Source organism: Lissotriton vulgaris, chromosome 1_1, assembly GCF_964263255.1.
Source record: "Lissotriton vulgaris chromosome 1_1, aLisVul1.2, whole genome shotgun sequence".
Lineage (NCBI taxonomy): Eukaryota > Metazoa > Chordata > Amphibia > Caudata > Salamandridae > Lissotriton > Lissotriton vulgaris.
In genome coordinates this window covers 1,089,103,938-1,089,119,856 of record NC_141685.1, presented here as the reverse complement: position 1 = coordinate 1,089,119,856, position 15,919 = coordinate 1,089,103,938, and the positions used below count along the sequence as shown (strand labels likewise).

The window sequence follows — 15,919 nt, the reverse complement described above, 5'->3', positions numbered from 1 at the left end:
CATTCCCAGACACTTGAAGTAACTCACCATGTTATTCACAGTGGCACAGAGTTTCAGATACAAGTTAAACTATTGCTATTATGGCATTAACCGGGGATCGAGGGTGGAGGAAATAAAAAATGTGCTGATCTTGCAATAAACCTCTAGTTTTATGATTAGGGTTGTCAGCTCATTATTTTGATGTTCCAGGTGGTACAAAAATAAGCAGTCACTAAAGCTGTATTTTCAGCACTTATCTGTACATACTTCCAACAGCAAAAATCAATGGAAAGCTCTTTAATTGTGTTCTAGGGCTGCCTGAATGATCCATGACTGATAATTAAATTGAACAAAGACAGAAAAGTCACATTACAAATAAATACATACTTCTTTATTTATAACCCGCATTTAGTGTCAAGACCAGGTCTTTGCAGGCTGTTTAAACAACACATGGCTGGCATTTTTGGGGGCAATTTGAAGCCCTTTTAGCCCTTCTGCCTGCCTGTGTAATTTTAACAGAAACTTTCTGCTTTCTGGGAAGAGCTAACCCTCCCAGGACGGGGTTAAAATCCTAGAGCTGAAATGCTTCAGCTGAGGTGGGAGGCAAACTCTTCTGCTGAAACTGAAAGCAATGAACAAAGTAATTTCGGCTGCAGTGGGAGGCAAGGGAGTCTCCCCTGCTCTGAAACCGAATGTCATGGAACAGCAGTCTCTTCGCTTTCAGTTTTAGCACTTTGTCATTTAGGAGTACCATAGTTCCCATCAAAGAAATCGTAGAGAAAGAATTATTAAATATTGCGCAATCTGAGAAAGCAATGATTCTACTATTTGCACCCCACACATAGAGCATACTGACCTGCCTCAGTCAAAGAGTTCCCATCTCTATATTTTGAAAACTAGGAGACATATATTTCATCCAGTTAATATGTTAGCACTGCAAAAATAAAGCAGAATCAATCTGTGCCATGCCTGACCTTGTGCAAATCTTATTTAACCTATCCCACACAACACAAGCTGAAAAACTGAAGCAGGTGTGTTTGCCCTGCTCTTCGAGCAGCGCCGGTACTGGAGATGCCTTTGTCGGCCCCTGGTGAGGTAATTGATTGCTGTACACACCGCTCCAAGGCTGCATGACCTGGACAGGTCGGGTGAATAATTCATGCTCTCCGGGAACCTCATATACCTCGCCGTGTTAGGGTGCGCAGGCCTGCTTCTGTGAGCTGTTTCTTGTTTGCAGTTGCCATGGCGGCCGGGAGTGAGTGCCATGCAGTAGCCCCGGTGTCAGGTGTGTGAGGAGTGAGTTCCCACCCGTAACCTAAATATGATTAATGGTGAAACATCCCACCCAGACTTCCATTGGCAAACACCTCCGTAGCACTTCGTCACCTCATCATCAGTTCCGATGCACAAGTGGTTTTATGTGAAGCTGTGGGGTGTATGTATCGGTAGTCTGTGCCACGCGAGGGAAAAGTAACAGCATTTCAGCTGTAGCAATTCACCAATTAACCCCGTTAGCTCTTGCAATGTCAAAAAAGCATGGGCACGTCGTGCCACATCGATTCCCCTCCCTTCCCCCTCCAATCCTCTGATACCGCCCCCCCCCCCCCCCCCCAGCCCTCCCCCCTTACCGACCCGGACACGGACTTCGAAAACTGGGCAGCACTAAATGGCCCTCCTAACTGTTGATGTAGATTTCCACACACTCCTTCACAATGAGGCGTCTGTAAACAAGGAAGGAAAGGCAGCACGGACTAGACTGCAGTGCAGGATCTCTATGCACGCAAATTTCGCGGCACTTCCGGACATCTCTGCTTCTATCCCCCTCATTGGTAGAACGTCAGTGATGACGCTCCTACGTGTCCCAAAATTCTCCAATCATAGATCCCCATTTAAAATGGGTGAAGACATACGACAGTGAAAGACAAAGGAATGTAAGATTTTATGGTGGAGTGCGCGCCCCCCCTGAGACGGTGTCGCGCCCCCCTGGGGGGGCGCGCCCCACAGTTTGAAGAACTCTGGTCTAGGCGATGGTCCTAAGCCACCTGGACTACTGCAATGGTCTGCTGATCTCGGCAAACAATGCTTTGCTCAGCAGACTACAGGTAGTACAGAACACAGCAGCTCGGCTGGTCCTCAATGTTCGACCCCGGACCCCCTCACAACCTCTTCTTGCGAAATTGCATTGGCTCCCTATCCGCCAACGGATTAAGTTTAAAACATGCTGTATCATCCATAAGGCTTTGGCTAATCTGGGCCCTTCCTATCTCGGCAAAAAATTCCTGTTGTATGTTCCCTCCAGATCCCTACGCTCAACATCTTCTGGTTGTACCGCGAGTAAGAAAAATCAGATTGGGAGGCAGAGCCCTCTCATGTCGGGACCACACCTATGTAATGAACTTCCGCTCCCCCTGAGACAGTGCTCGGAACACTTGCAGTTCAGGAAAATGCTTAAGACCGTCCTCCTTTGCCATGACTGATTATGACTAATGTACTGCTATCCCTCACGGTCCTACTGAAGCGCAGAGATACCCCATCGGGGGTCGATTCTAGCGCTATATAAACAAAACAAACAAACAAACAAACCCGATACCAATTTCACAACCATTAAAATATCAGTTAGAAATCCGGGTCTCTAATTTGTGAAATGGCAGGCACTTAATTTTACATACATAAATTACATGTAACAATTAGCCTGAATGTGTCATTGAAGACTTTCCACTGTCTGAAAAGGCCTGAGTAAGTTATCAGATGGATACCTTCTAGCTAGTTCATTCTGTTAAATAAAGCATATATACATTTCAGTCATGCACACACACCCATGCTCCCTCCGGTCAGGTTAAAAACACAAATATTCTGCTTACAGGTCCTAGCAGTCAGTGTTCGACAGAGTGCTGTTTGTTTTCAAAGGTGTATGTCTGGGAAAGGAGTACTTTAGAATAAAGACTTGGGCTTTAACAATATATGATCACGATCTGTGGCCGTTTTTAATAGAAGTGGGGAACAAACCCGAATAGGCCTTCTTTGTATTATAGATCAAAATAAAAGTGCACACTGAGCTGATGGACCACGTAAATAATTTAAAGTAAATTTTGCCCGAAAGCCATTGAGTGCATTTATTTTTTTAGAGGCATCTATTTAATTGTGATACACGTATTTTCTTGCTAAATGTATGCATGCACAGGAGATATCAGAAAAATAACTAGTGAATTTTTATTTTATATTTAAATAGAAAAATGCAGACATAGTTCATTTATGAGTGAAATTAAAAGAGTTTAGTAACACCAATTACTTTTATATGAGGAAATAAATGCATTGTTTTTAAATTCCATTTCTGTGCCTGAAATAAAATATTTGATGAGGACTTGGTCGTGTTAAAGGAAATATTTATATTCCTTTGCACCAATATTTTTTAGGGGAAATAGGGAAATGTCATGTTCTAGAAGTACAAGTACAAAGAAAACAGCCTTTAGTATGGCAACAATGGTTCATTGAAAGCATGTTGCTTCTTCCGAGTTGGCTAACAAATCAGTAGCTTGGTTGAGAAGTGCTTATTTGAACTGCCAACGCTGTGTGGTCTTCTTAAAACTTGAGGTCGTTATAATCTAGGCAAACGCAAACCCAGTTAGGGAAACAACCTTTACAACGCAACTTTTACACCGCACTACCATTACAACTAAACTTTTACAACGCAACATCCATTACAACGCATGCATTTACAACGTAACCATTACAACGCATGAAACTACAACGCACACCACTACAACGCATGCCATTACAACACAGTCATTACAACGCATACCATTACAATGCATAGCATTACAACACATAGTACCCTTACACTATGCAACACTTACCCTACTGTTGCACCCCCTGGAGTTAGAATAGTAATTTTAGAATAGTAATTTTTACCCCTACACTATCCAACCCTACTGTTGCACCCCCTGGAGTTAAAATAGTAATTTTAACCCCTACACTATCCAACACTTACCCTACTGTTGCACGCCCTGGAGTTAGAATAGTAATTTTTACCCCTACACTATCCAATACTTACCTTACATGCAATGTAATGTTATGCGTTGTAATGGTATGCGTTGTAAATGTAGTATGCGTTGTAGTGGAATGCCTTGTAAAGGTAGTTTCAAAGAATTTGCTGTAATGGCATGCGTTGTAATGGTATGCGTTGTAATGGGTGTTGCGGTGTAAAAATTGCGTTGTAAAGGTAGGCGTTGTAAAAGTATGCGTTGTAACATCATACATCCACCCAGTTATGTTCAGGTGTTTGCACCTTTTGGCATTATGAGGATAGATTCCCAGCCCTGACCCCTGGCTTGTAGTGAGGGGAAGGGAGTAGAAATGGCGCACCCTGGTTCAGGGCAGGCCCCAAGCACTCTATTGAGTTAGAAGGAAGAAGAAAAAGATTTGCAAATACATATTTTAAGTTGTCATCCGATTGCTTAGGCCTGCATCCCCTTCTTAATTTAAACAAACCCGGGCCACAAACGGAGGGACTGAGCATGAGAAGCCTCTGAAAAGTAATTCACAATTAATTTGAAGGCAGCATTGTTGGAGCTGGTGGATCTGCAGTGTACAAGGACACGATTGAGATGTGAACATATCGGCTGAGGGTGTTGGTTTGTTATAGAGGGGATTCATCATAGACTAATATAGGAAACTAATATAGAGTCATATGTACATAAAGTAGAATTGCAATTTCCTAATTGCAATTCTTACTGGATCACAATTAGGAAATCACAATTCCTGAAGTAAGAACACTTACAACATTCTTTAAATACGGATTCCCAGTGGGTCTCAAATAGACCTACCTCATGAATATTCATGAGGTAGATTGTAATTTGCGACCCAATAGAAATCTCAGCCATCTCAGGAATGGTGGCCTGCTGGGGTTAGCAGACCACCTTGTCCGTAATTGCTTTTGACAGGAAATCGGGATGTGTTTAAAAAGAAGAAATTAAAAACTCTGAAGTTTCATTTTTTCAGAGGAGGCAGTGGTTTGTGAAACCACTGCCTGTTATTAAAATGTTTTTTTTCCTTTTTACATTCATAAAGGGAAAGAGGTCCCTTTATGACCCCTTCCTGATTGCAAATCAGTTACCACCTTCTTTGAGGTGTAGATAAACATATTAATGTTTAGCCGATTGGAATTTGGGCGCAAAACATTCTGACATCCAAATGCGATTCAGTATTTGGAAGGGACGCCCTAAACCCATCCCTTCCAAATAAACGAGTATAGTCTCCCCCCTCACTCCGGCTTTTAGCGTGTCCAAGACTACTCCCAGTGAGGCCGTCCCCTTATTTTTTTTGCAAAAAGTCAGGGATCCATTCTTTTAGGTAGCTAAAATAATCTTCATCAAGTAAGAGAGACCTTTTAAAGGTCCATGTTGACATTCCCTTGGACGTTCTTCCATGCTCTAACTGTAACACCAGAGGGCTGTGATCAGATAGCACTCTGGAATGTCAACAAATTTTACTACTACCCAATAGAGAGGAGGAAACAAAGAAGCAATCCAGACTACCGTGTTTTTGATGAGAGGCAGAGTAGCAAGTGAACACATGCTCGTCTGGTTTTTTGACTGACCAAACATCCAGTACACCGTGTACCTGACATAGATTACATAATGCTTGATATACCTTTGTCTTTCGCCCTTTATACCATTGCTCCTGACCCCATTTCACTTCAAGGTTTATATTAAAATCACCACACAGAATAATTGGAGGGGGCCAGTGCGCCAGTTCATTAGTTAACCATTCCAGTAGGGACAGATCATCCACATTGCTGCCGTAAATAGAACATAGAGTGAAGCTCGAAAGATCTGGGGTTTTCCCATCTACAATGACCCAGCGGCCTAACCCATCTGATTTAACTTTAGCACATTGCAAAGAATTCCTTCTAGATAATATTGCAACCCCCCTTTTATGAGTGCCCTGAGTCGTTGCCCCTAATACTGTATACCCTAGGCTTTTCAACACATCCTTTTGAGTTCCATCCAGATGTGTCTCTTGCAGGCAGACAATGTCTGCCTGCAATAGTTGCAACCCTTGCGCCACTACTTGCCTTTTTTAAACATGGTTTAGCCCACAAATATTTAGTGTAGCTATTCCTAGCCTCCTGATTCTCTATTCCCAACTGTTCCCGGCACCTTCCCTAGTCCACCTGTTCCACCCTTTGTGTGAGCTGTCCCTACCTTCCCCTCCTTCCCCGACAGAAGGCAATCCTGAGTGATGTACGGCAGTCCCACTGCCCCCCACCTCCCTCCCTCCACAACATTTTGAATTACTCTTGACTGCACAATTTAGGAGTGTCTCCAGTCCTTTTTTTCATAGCAATTTTGTTATATCATGTTTCCCCACTTTTTAAAATTTTCAGTCGTTATTTGCGTGTCGTGTCTTTTCCCTTCAATTTCCCCCCTCCTTAGCTTAGTTCTTCAAGGTACTACTGTGCTTGCACTTCCGAGGTGAAACTACTTGTCCTGCCCCCTAGATTTATCTTAAGTCTGGCTGGGTTTGGCAGGAAGACCTCAGCTCCAAGATTTTGGAATGGGTTAAAAAGTTGTCCTAGGCGCCACCGTCTTTCGACCGTTGCATGTGCGAAATCAGGACGCACAAAATAGGTAACTCCGTTGCAGGCTATAGGAGCATTAGTGTTACAAAAGAACAAGGGAACCCTCTAGGTAGGCAAGGACCTGGGGTATCAGCTTTTACAAAAGACAACGGCCCTTGACACAAAAGGAATTTTTATGCTTGTAATAATTATAGGCCACAATGTGCACTATAACGGCAAAAGAAAGTCCAGCCGGACTTTACAATTTTATTCAATAGTTCAATAATCGATTGGAGAGAAATAAAACAGTGGGACACAGTCCTGTATCCACAGCACTTACATAAACATGAAGACAATACAACCACATGGAATATCTCAGGCAAGTAACAAAAAATGGAGCAAGAAAAGAAACTCTACAATGTGCTTGCTTCACATATGCGGGGAACAAAACAGATCATGCACATAATAGCGAACTGATGTTAAGCCCACATAACATGTCGACGGCGTTTCGATCCATTTAAGAATGGTGGATCATCATCAGGACTACCAATGTTTGCCTGAATCAAAGCCTCAAAGTAAATTGTTAAGGGATCTTGGTGGCGCTATTGCTGTCAGCGATACTTAATAGTAATAGCTACCAGATGCGTCGCGTTTCCATTAAGAACCACGGTTTTGTGGCCGGAGAGAGTCCAGGGGGGTGGTCGGGGACCCGCGGATGCGGCCGTAATTAGCGCTGTTTGGCTTCCTGCGTCCTCGATGGAACGACTGGAGACGTCCCGGTGCCGATCGCGCGATCGGCACCGGGACGTCTCCAGTCGTTCCATCGAGGACGCAGGAAGCCAAACAGCGCTAATTACGGCCGCATCCGCGGGTCCCCGACCACCCCCCTGGACTCTCTCCGGCCACAAAACCGTGGTTCTTAATGGAAACGCGACGCATCTGGTAGCTATTACTATTAAGTATCGCTGACAGCAATAGCGCCACTAAGATCCCTTAACAATTTACTTTGAGGCTTTGATTCAGGCAAACATTGGTAGTCCTGATGATGATCCACCATTCTTAAATGGATCGAAACGCCGTCGACATGTTATGTGGGCTTAACATCAGTTCGCTATTATGTGCATGATCTGTTTTGTTCCCCGCATATGTGAAGCAAGCACATTGTAGAGTTTCTTTTCTTGCTCCATTTTTTGTTACTTGCCTGAGATATTCCATGTGGTTGTATTGTCTTCATGTTTATGTAAGTGCTGTGGATACAGGACTGTGTCCCACTGTTTTATTTCTCTCCAATCGATTATTGAACTATTGAATAAAATTGTAAAGTCCGGCTGGACTTTCTTTTGCCGTTATAGTGCACATTGTGGCCTATAATTATTACAAGCATAAAAATTCCTTTTGTGTCAAGGGCCGTTGTCTATAGGAGCATTAGGGCAGACCTTGTCAAATATCGTTTGTCGCAGCAGAAAATTGCAGATGAAAACCAACATTGCTCTTGGTTTCTCTCCTACTTCCTGTGTTTGTTTCTTCCTGAATAGCGGAAAACGATGGGCCCGCTGTATTTCCTTATCCCATTCCCAATTTGTTTGGTCTGGAAATGGGTCTTTTAGGAGTTTAACCATGTAATCTCTAGGATCTGTCCCTTCCAGACCTTCTGGTATTCCTAAGAAGGGAAGATTATTCCTCCTCTGGCAATATTCATACTCTTCCAGTTTGGTCATTGCATCCATCAGTGCCGCTCCTTGCTCCATACCTCTCATCTTTATGGTTTCTACATCTGCTTCCAGGGCCTCTGTCCGCATCTCGACCGTGGTCAGGCAGTCCGCTATCGCACCACGTTTTATTTAGTTTGCAAATTCCTGTTTGTACCTTTTTTGAGGCCACCCTAGCTCTACGCCCTTCGTTTCTGTTCACTTCTTGCATTTGCCTAATTGATATTAAAATGGTCAGCAAAGTAGGTTCTTCAGTTCCTATAGTCTCATCTCCTTTCTCACTTTGGGGCCATACCTGTGCATCGGAATAGTCCCACTTGAGTTGTGCCCGCATGCTTCTTTTGAGGCTCCCCTTCCTGGACTTCTTATTGTTCCTTAAAGCTATTTTCTTTAATGTTGATTTGGTTGAGGAGCTGGAGCCGTCTTCTGAGATGGATTCCCCGCTTAGTGACTCATCCTCGTGTTCTGATATCTCCGAGGCTTCCGTCAGCGAATAGAATTTCTCCCCACCGTGACTTTCTGGAGTATAGGTGCCATCTTGCGCACGTAAATGTCTAGAGCTTACTTCAGCAAGGGGTGTTGCCCGTGTTTTCTCCCCCACGGACTCCGCTCTGTGGGCAGCCTCCTTGGTGTCATTAGGTATTGGCAGTAAGGTCTTTTTTCCAACCAGGTCAGTGTTTTTGTCGGGGTAGAGCCTTCATTCCTTGAACCCCAGTGGAGTCTGTAAGAAGTACTGGTCTCTGATCCCCTCCTAGCATCCTCCTCTTCCTGCTGGGTTTCCTCAATTAGTGTCTCCCACCCTCTTGCATCTAGGGATTCGGTTCTCTCCAGTGTAGCCCCTGGCCCGTTCATACTGGCAAACAATGAAGCGACATAAGGCTGAGCAAGCCCCTCCTCTGTACTGCCTCCTAGTCTGTTCTCAGTTTGTTTTACCCCCAAATGCAGGTCCCTCTTTACCTTGCTGCTTGGTCTTCTCGGAAGTTTGACCCGCTCCGTTGTTGTTCTGAGGATGGCCACCTCCAGTTTGTGCTCCGTTACTACCGGGAACGGTCGCTCCTCTCCCCCTTGCTGTTCTGCTCCCACGCGCTGCCATCCGGCGGATTGCAGTGTTCTTTTGAGTGAACTTTAAAATCTGGTTGTGTTTGGAGAACAAAAGTGCTAGCGAGGCTGCAGTCAGCCGAACCGCGAGCTCCAGCATCTCCTGCCAGAATCTACGTGCTGTGATGCTCGTCCGTACCCTCGTGCAGTGCAGTCGATCCCTGAGACTGCGATCCATCGAGGGAGATGGAGATGGAGGCGTGTCGCTGCAGCTAGCCACCCGTCACCATTGCGTCTTACAGGGGAAAAGCAGCAGGGCCTGATCTAATCCCCACTGAATTTTATAAAGGTTTTAAAGAAGAACTTAAAAAAAACCTGGTCTTTGTGTTTTTACAGTCAGCAGAAGGAATGGCACCTACAAAAACCTGGGCATGGGCAAAAATGATAATTTCCCCCAGAAAAGACAAACCGGCTCAGGAGTTGGGCTCCTATCGACCAATAACATTGATCAATGGGGACGTAAAAATACACTCTAAGATACTAGCTACTCGACTTTCACATACCATCAGCAAAATGGTGTTCGAGGGACAACACGGTTTTATACCCGGTAAGGGAACTATAGAGCATGTAAGGAAAGTTATTCCTTTTTTCGATATAAAACAAGTGACAGGGGACCGATCGCAGCTTTTTTTTAGATGCCGAGAAGACCTTTGACCAGGTCTCCTGGCCATATTTATGGGCAACAATGCAATAGAAGGGAATTGGGAACAAATTTGAAGGAGCAATACAAGCCCTGTATACAGACCCAGAAGCCAGTGTACTTATAAACGGCGAATTGATCCAACCTTTGAAGATCAGAAGAGGGACACGGCTGGGGTGCCCTTGCCCACCCCTCTTGTTTGCCCTGTATTTAGATCCCTTTTTAAAACATCTAAAAACAGCACAGAACATCATCCCGATAATCAGCCATAAACACAAGAGTAAAGTGCTCTCAGGCTACTCCCTTAACCCGGAGAAAACGCAAATAATTATAAATGAATTTATTACATATAATGATAGCCGAGTAGTAAAGAAGGCAACTATCTGGGAGTTAAAATTAATGCGGATCAGGTGGTTTAGGAAAACTTGGAGAGCTTTGCTGTGGAAACAAAAACAGCGCTTAAAAAGCTAGACCACTTACACTTAACTCTTATTGGTAGAACCAATATAAATAAAATGATTTACTTTCCAAAATTGTTATACTATTTTAGCGCAATTCCATTGGTTTTTACAAATTTTGGGTTTAAAAAATTTGAAAACATTTTAGCACAACTTATTTGGTCTTATTCCCGGCCAAGGAGAGCCTTCAAATTTATACTTCTTCCCAAGGAGCGGGGAGGCTTAGCCCTCCTGAATCTTAAGCGGTATTGGTGGGCAACCTCACTTACTCACTTTACTATACTATTATGCATCGACCACAGTATAATGGAAGATAAATCCCCCACCATTTGGGAACTTGTGATTGGTCATGAAGCCAGGGGTTGCCTCTGGCATCAATTAAGTTACGGATAATACAAAAGAGTCCGATTTAAGACTCTATTAACGGCCTTTAGAATTTGGGGTGCTATAAGGCGTATAAATGGTTTGGGGGGCTTAAATCACTGCACCCCACTATGGCAAATTAGGAATCTACCAGAAATGTTCAGGGATATACACTTTAATTCCTGGTTTAAGGCTGGAATCAAACACATTGGCTGCTTTTATGCCCACGGGTAAGTAGATCATATGGGAATTGGCCTCTAAGTATGGCCTTACACAAGGATTTCTTCAAGTACCTGCAGATTAGGGACTTTCTACAAAAAAATGAGTAACAGGTAGATCAGCAAGGGAGAAGGGAATTAGTTGATAGAATCACCCTGCCCAACCCCCTCCCCCCCTCCAGAATAGGGACAGTTTATAAAATATTGAATGAGGGAATCAAAGATGACATGGGAAGTTGCTCCAAAAGATGTCACGAAAGATTGGAGATTATGGGGAATACGTTTCAAAAGATTTTTTTTAAGCATCCAAGCTATCCTAATATCGGCCAACCTGCAAGTTCAGTTTTAAAAGACCTGTTTTGGACTATACCCCAAATCGAATAGCAAAATTGAGCGAGGGGGAAGGGAGCCTATTGCCCGCTCTGCTCCTTATACAAGGCGGACATAATCCACATGTTCCACAGATCACAGGTTATCAACCACTGTCCTAGAGTGAAGTGAGTTGAGTTTGGTCATGTGCCCATCATGCCATGCTGAAATGTGTGTGGATGGTGCAGACAGGAAGGGTGGAGAGGAATGGCGTATGCTCAGTTTCCGGTTATTTAATGTGCTGAAAAGGGTATTGATGACCTCTAGGTTGAAGACAACAGCATGCATACGAGTTTGCCATTGCTTTTTATAAGATAATGTGTAGTTCACATAGTTGCTCTGAGTCGCCAGATGTGAATAGTTTGTGACCACATGGAATCGGTGTTTCTTCTGACAAAGTGAAAAATTCACAGGTTTGTCGCCATGCTGCTAAATTTATGGTAAAGAAAATTAAGCCTTTTTTGCTTGAGCCAGTTTTCTGGCTGAGGTATTTGTTGGCAATAAGTGCCTCTGGGTGACTGGTTAGGGCATCATGTTTGTTTCAAATACCTAGCTGCAGTGGGGTAGATAGGGGGTGCGGGGGTGAACAAGTGGTCTGTGTCAACCCCCCAGAACAAGAAGTTGTCTATGTCGACACCCCCGCTCTTACCTGCACCGGGCGGCAAACTCAGGGATCGCCCCAGGCGGCAAAAGGTCTCGCTACCCACTGCCTAAATGTATTTTTAGAGTGGCTAGTGGGACCGATTGACTTAGAAGTGTTGATAATTGTTGCCTGAATGCGTCTCGATTTGCATGAAAAGGCCATGTTACTTGAGGAATGAGGTGAAGGTTGTTAATAGAGACAGTTCGCATGCAGCTGGGGTCGGTCTAGATCAGCAGTCACAATGCAGGGGAGAAGTTTAGGTATACAGGGTGCATGTATGCTTATTTAGATGTACAATATCCGGAAAGAACAGGCGGCATCGAAAGTCACCACGGCTAAAGGAGGCGATGGAATATGCTTCAATTAGAAGGCATCAGGGACTGTCTACACCTGAAAAGTACACTCAATCATAACGAGGTCACATTAAAGCTTTATCTCTTATAGGAATTATGTTCAGAAAGCAACATTTGTTTCTACTTTTTAACAAGGACTGGCAAAATCAATATAACCGGCTTTAATGTGATAAAACAGTATTTGGGCATGCAAGGGATGTAAATAGCATTTGTGAAGGCCTATGTTTACTTGTGTTGTCTCACATTAAAGCCAGACATACTGACTTTGCCAATGCTAGTTTAACTTCTACTGTCACTTCTCAGACCAAACTTCGACTGCGAGGCTTGCTACCTAGAGAGAGTGAGAGAGAGTTGAGGGCCTAAAAAAGAGTGAACCTAGCTAGCCGCTTGAAGGAAAAGAGCGTAAAGCACCAAGGACTGTAAGCGTTAATTTTGTAACATCAACATTCTCTTAGAGCCGTGGCACAAATAGCATGAGAAATTGGCATTATTCTTCCTCAGTTATCCTCATTCGCTTAGGCATTTTTTTCATAATCATATTTTATTGATTTTACGGAAACAAAACGCATTAAGATAATGAAATCACACTGCATCCCTCCACATCACACCCCTCAATTGCCCTGTGAAGGGCCTCTGTTATTTGGAATCGTATCCCTAGATATGCTCATGAGTCCATAGAATCCCCACCATTTGCCCCATATCTTGTGATGTTGTGGCGGCAGCCTCTAGCAGTATATATGGGTTCTTCCTGTTTCACACAACAAACCATGAAAAGTGAATGTTGCCAGGTTCTGAGATTTCCACTAGTGCACAATGTCCCTTTTAGCTACAAATCGCTGCCACGCCAACAGTCGTACAGTCCTCTGGAGCCCCCCACATCTTCCAGCAGACCCAATAAGGACATTTTAGATCGTAATCACCAATATAAAAATAATAACCAATAAGGCCATTTTAGAAGACAACTCAAGAGGTTGGTTAAAAAAACGGCTGAGAGTTTTAGCGATTAACTTCCAGTATGTCGCCACGCCTCTGCCATACCATGTGGAAGTCATCAGCCTCCGGGAGCAGACATTGTGTGCACTTGGGTCCAAGGAGCAAGCCTGCGTGCCAAAGACGCTGCAGTGCAAGGTAAGTCATATGTAGGTAGTACAGCTGGACCAGCCACAGGTGAGCAGGAATAGCCATTTCACGGGAGGTCGAGCACGTTTCTCGCCATTCAGTTGTCGTCTCGGGTACACACCCTCCCTTCCCAATTGTGTCTAAGATTCTCGAGCCTGCGCTTAGGCCTCTCAGTTGCAATATTTCTTTACACAATAGATCATAGTGGATAAAGAAAAATTGTCACTAAGATGTCCATACAGAAGAGTAAAGCCAATTTCTCACACTATTTGTGGCGCGTCTATAAATGAACGCAGTGAGGTTAGAAAAGCTGTATGATGAACACCAACAATCCTTGCTACTGTAGACTCTTTGTGCAAATGTCTAGATTCTAGAACACGACGGGAGAGACAGCATTACCCATTCCATATATGCTTCGTACCCTCCGTACCACTGATCACTATTTACCTCTATAATCTGGACATTTATGTGGCACCTCCGGTGGGTTATTCACTTGCAACGCAAGTGAATAACGTAAGTGGTCCTGGGCAACCACCAGTGGTACATAACGTCCCCAAGTATGAAACTGCCCAAGAAAAGATCTCACATTAACCCACTGATCTATCCTACAGGGATGCAGACCCGCGCAGGCCGGTTATGTGGAGTGGTGTGGCTCACTGGTTAGAGGCGGCAGACCTGGAAGCAGAGGACGGCCCAGGACCAGGGTTCAATCCCCGACGCGGCAGGTTTGTGAACCAAGGTCAGCGGATTCGATAATTCTCGCCTCAGTGCCTACTCTAACCAGAGATCACACTCGGCAACTCTGGGCATTAGCTTGCCTCATTTCCACAACGGCCCCCCACAAACGCCGGGGATGCCTGGTTTCACCTTGGAGATACCCAGGAGGGAACATCTCTCAGGGAAAGCCAGGATGAGTTCCCCAGCGGTCTATAGCGCCAGGACGCCTCCGGGTAGCAGTGCGCTTTACAAGACACACACATTTACATTTATGTGCAGATTTCTGCATTAGCTCACTGAAGCCTCTACATTCTGCATGTTCAGACGTCAGCAATACCTCAACCCACTGAGCTTTCTCGGGCTCCTATTGTGCCTGTGGTAAAAGAACAATGGTGCCCAATGTATTGATAAACCAATAATAGTTCAAACACCAACAATTTGGCCTAATGTCTCTGCGACTCTTTCCACATTAAGTCGCATTAAACCATCAAGCGTTGTGTATCGATAAAGCATCACAGCTCAGAACATCGCAGCTTCTGTATCGATAAACCCTGATGTCCAAGTAATCAGTAAAGTAGCACAACTCCTGGATCAATAAAGCATCCGGGTTAACACGTGACCCTCGCTCGACAACTGGTGCGCGCACAGGCGAACAGGCCCTGCTATTCGTACTCATTAACTCAACGCGAGCAATGGATACTCCTAGAAGACTCATTAACCAACGATTTAACACATCTATCAACCGATCACGGCTCGCACGTCACTACAGAGATTTGAACACAGAAAATGGACTCGCCGATTTAGGAATTTCCCACTCTGCTGTGCCCCCTGGCTCGCTAGGTTACCCAATCGCTCAGGTGCAACTAGGGACTAACCTTCCAGTGCCTGGTGCCTGGGTACCTCTCCATGCTTCTGCTTCGCCGTGTCACCCCGGTAACCCTCAGTACCTACACTGCAGTGCCCGTATCGATTAAATACCAGCCCCCCCTTGTCGCCAAGGTACCACAAATAAAACATTCTTCTATACCTCTGCCCAGCTAACACCCATCGCGCTGTTCTGGTACCCTTAAGAACCCACTTTGCTGCCATGTACCACGAAATACCCACCCTAGCGCCCACACACCACTGAGCTGCAAACTTCCAGGGCCAGTACCCGCTAGTTACCGATCCTGCTGCTCTGCTATCAAGTGCCCACCTGGCCGTGCCTGGACCCATAGGTGCCCAACTTCGATCTCCTGTGATACCCGTGCCCACTAAGAAGCCGCCTGCCATGGCCGTTCCACCAAGTATTGACCGGGAGGAGGCTGTGCCCTCTAGGTACCCACCTTGCGACACTTGTACCTTCTCAGCAGCCCTTCTGCAACACCCTAAAGGTGCGTGCGCATTATAACCTGTAACCAACCAGTGGGCCTTCTGCCATATCCTGTCGCTCCTGTACCCATAAGATACCCACTGTCTGTGGTGCCTGTGGCGACTAGGAGCCTCCCTGCTGCTCATGTGCCCATCCTTCAGGGCCTGTGCTCATTTGGGTCCTGCCCTCCTCCTGTACTGCCCAGCCATGCCCTCTGTCGCTCCTGCACAACAAAGTACCCAGCTTGGCGTGACTGCGCTCTCATTGGGTACGTAAATGGCCGATGGTGTGCAACGAAGTACCAACCATTCTACTACCGTTCACTGAGAACCCCGTGTTTTAC

At 45.0% G+C, this 15,919-nt stretch overlaps 1 protein-coding gene across 3 annotated transcripts in view; it reads right to left on the bottom strand.

Moving 5' to 3' along the window:
• Window positions 1–15,919, bottom strand: part of SGSM3 (small G protein signaling modulator 3) — a 288,821-nt gene that overhangs the window by 196,631 nt on the left and 76,271 nt on the right. The gene's annotated exons all lie outside the window — the stretch shown is intronic.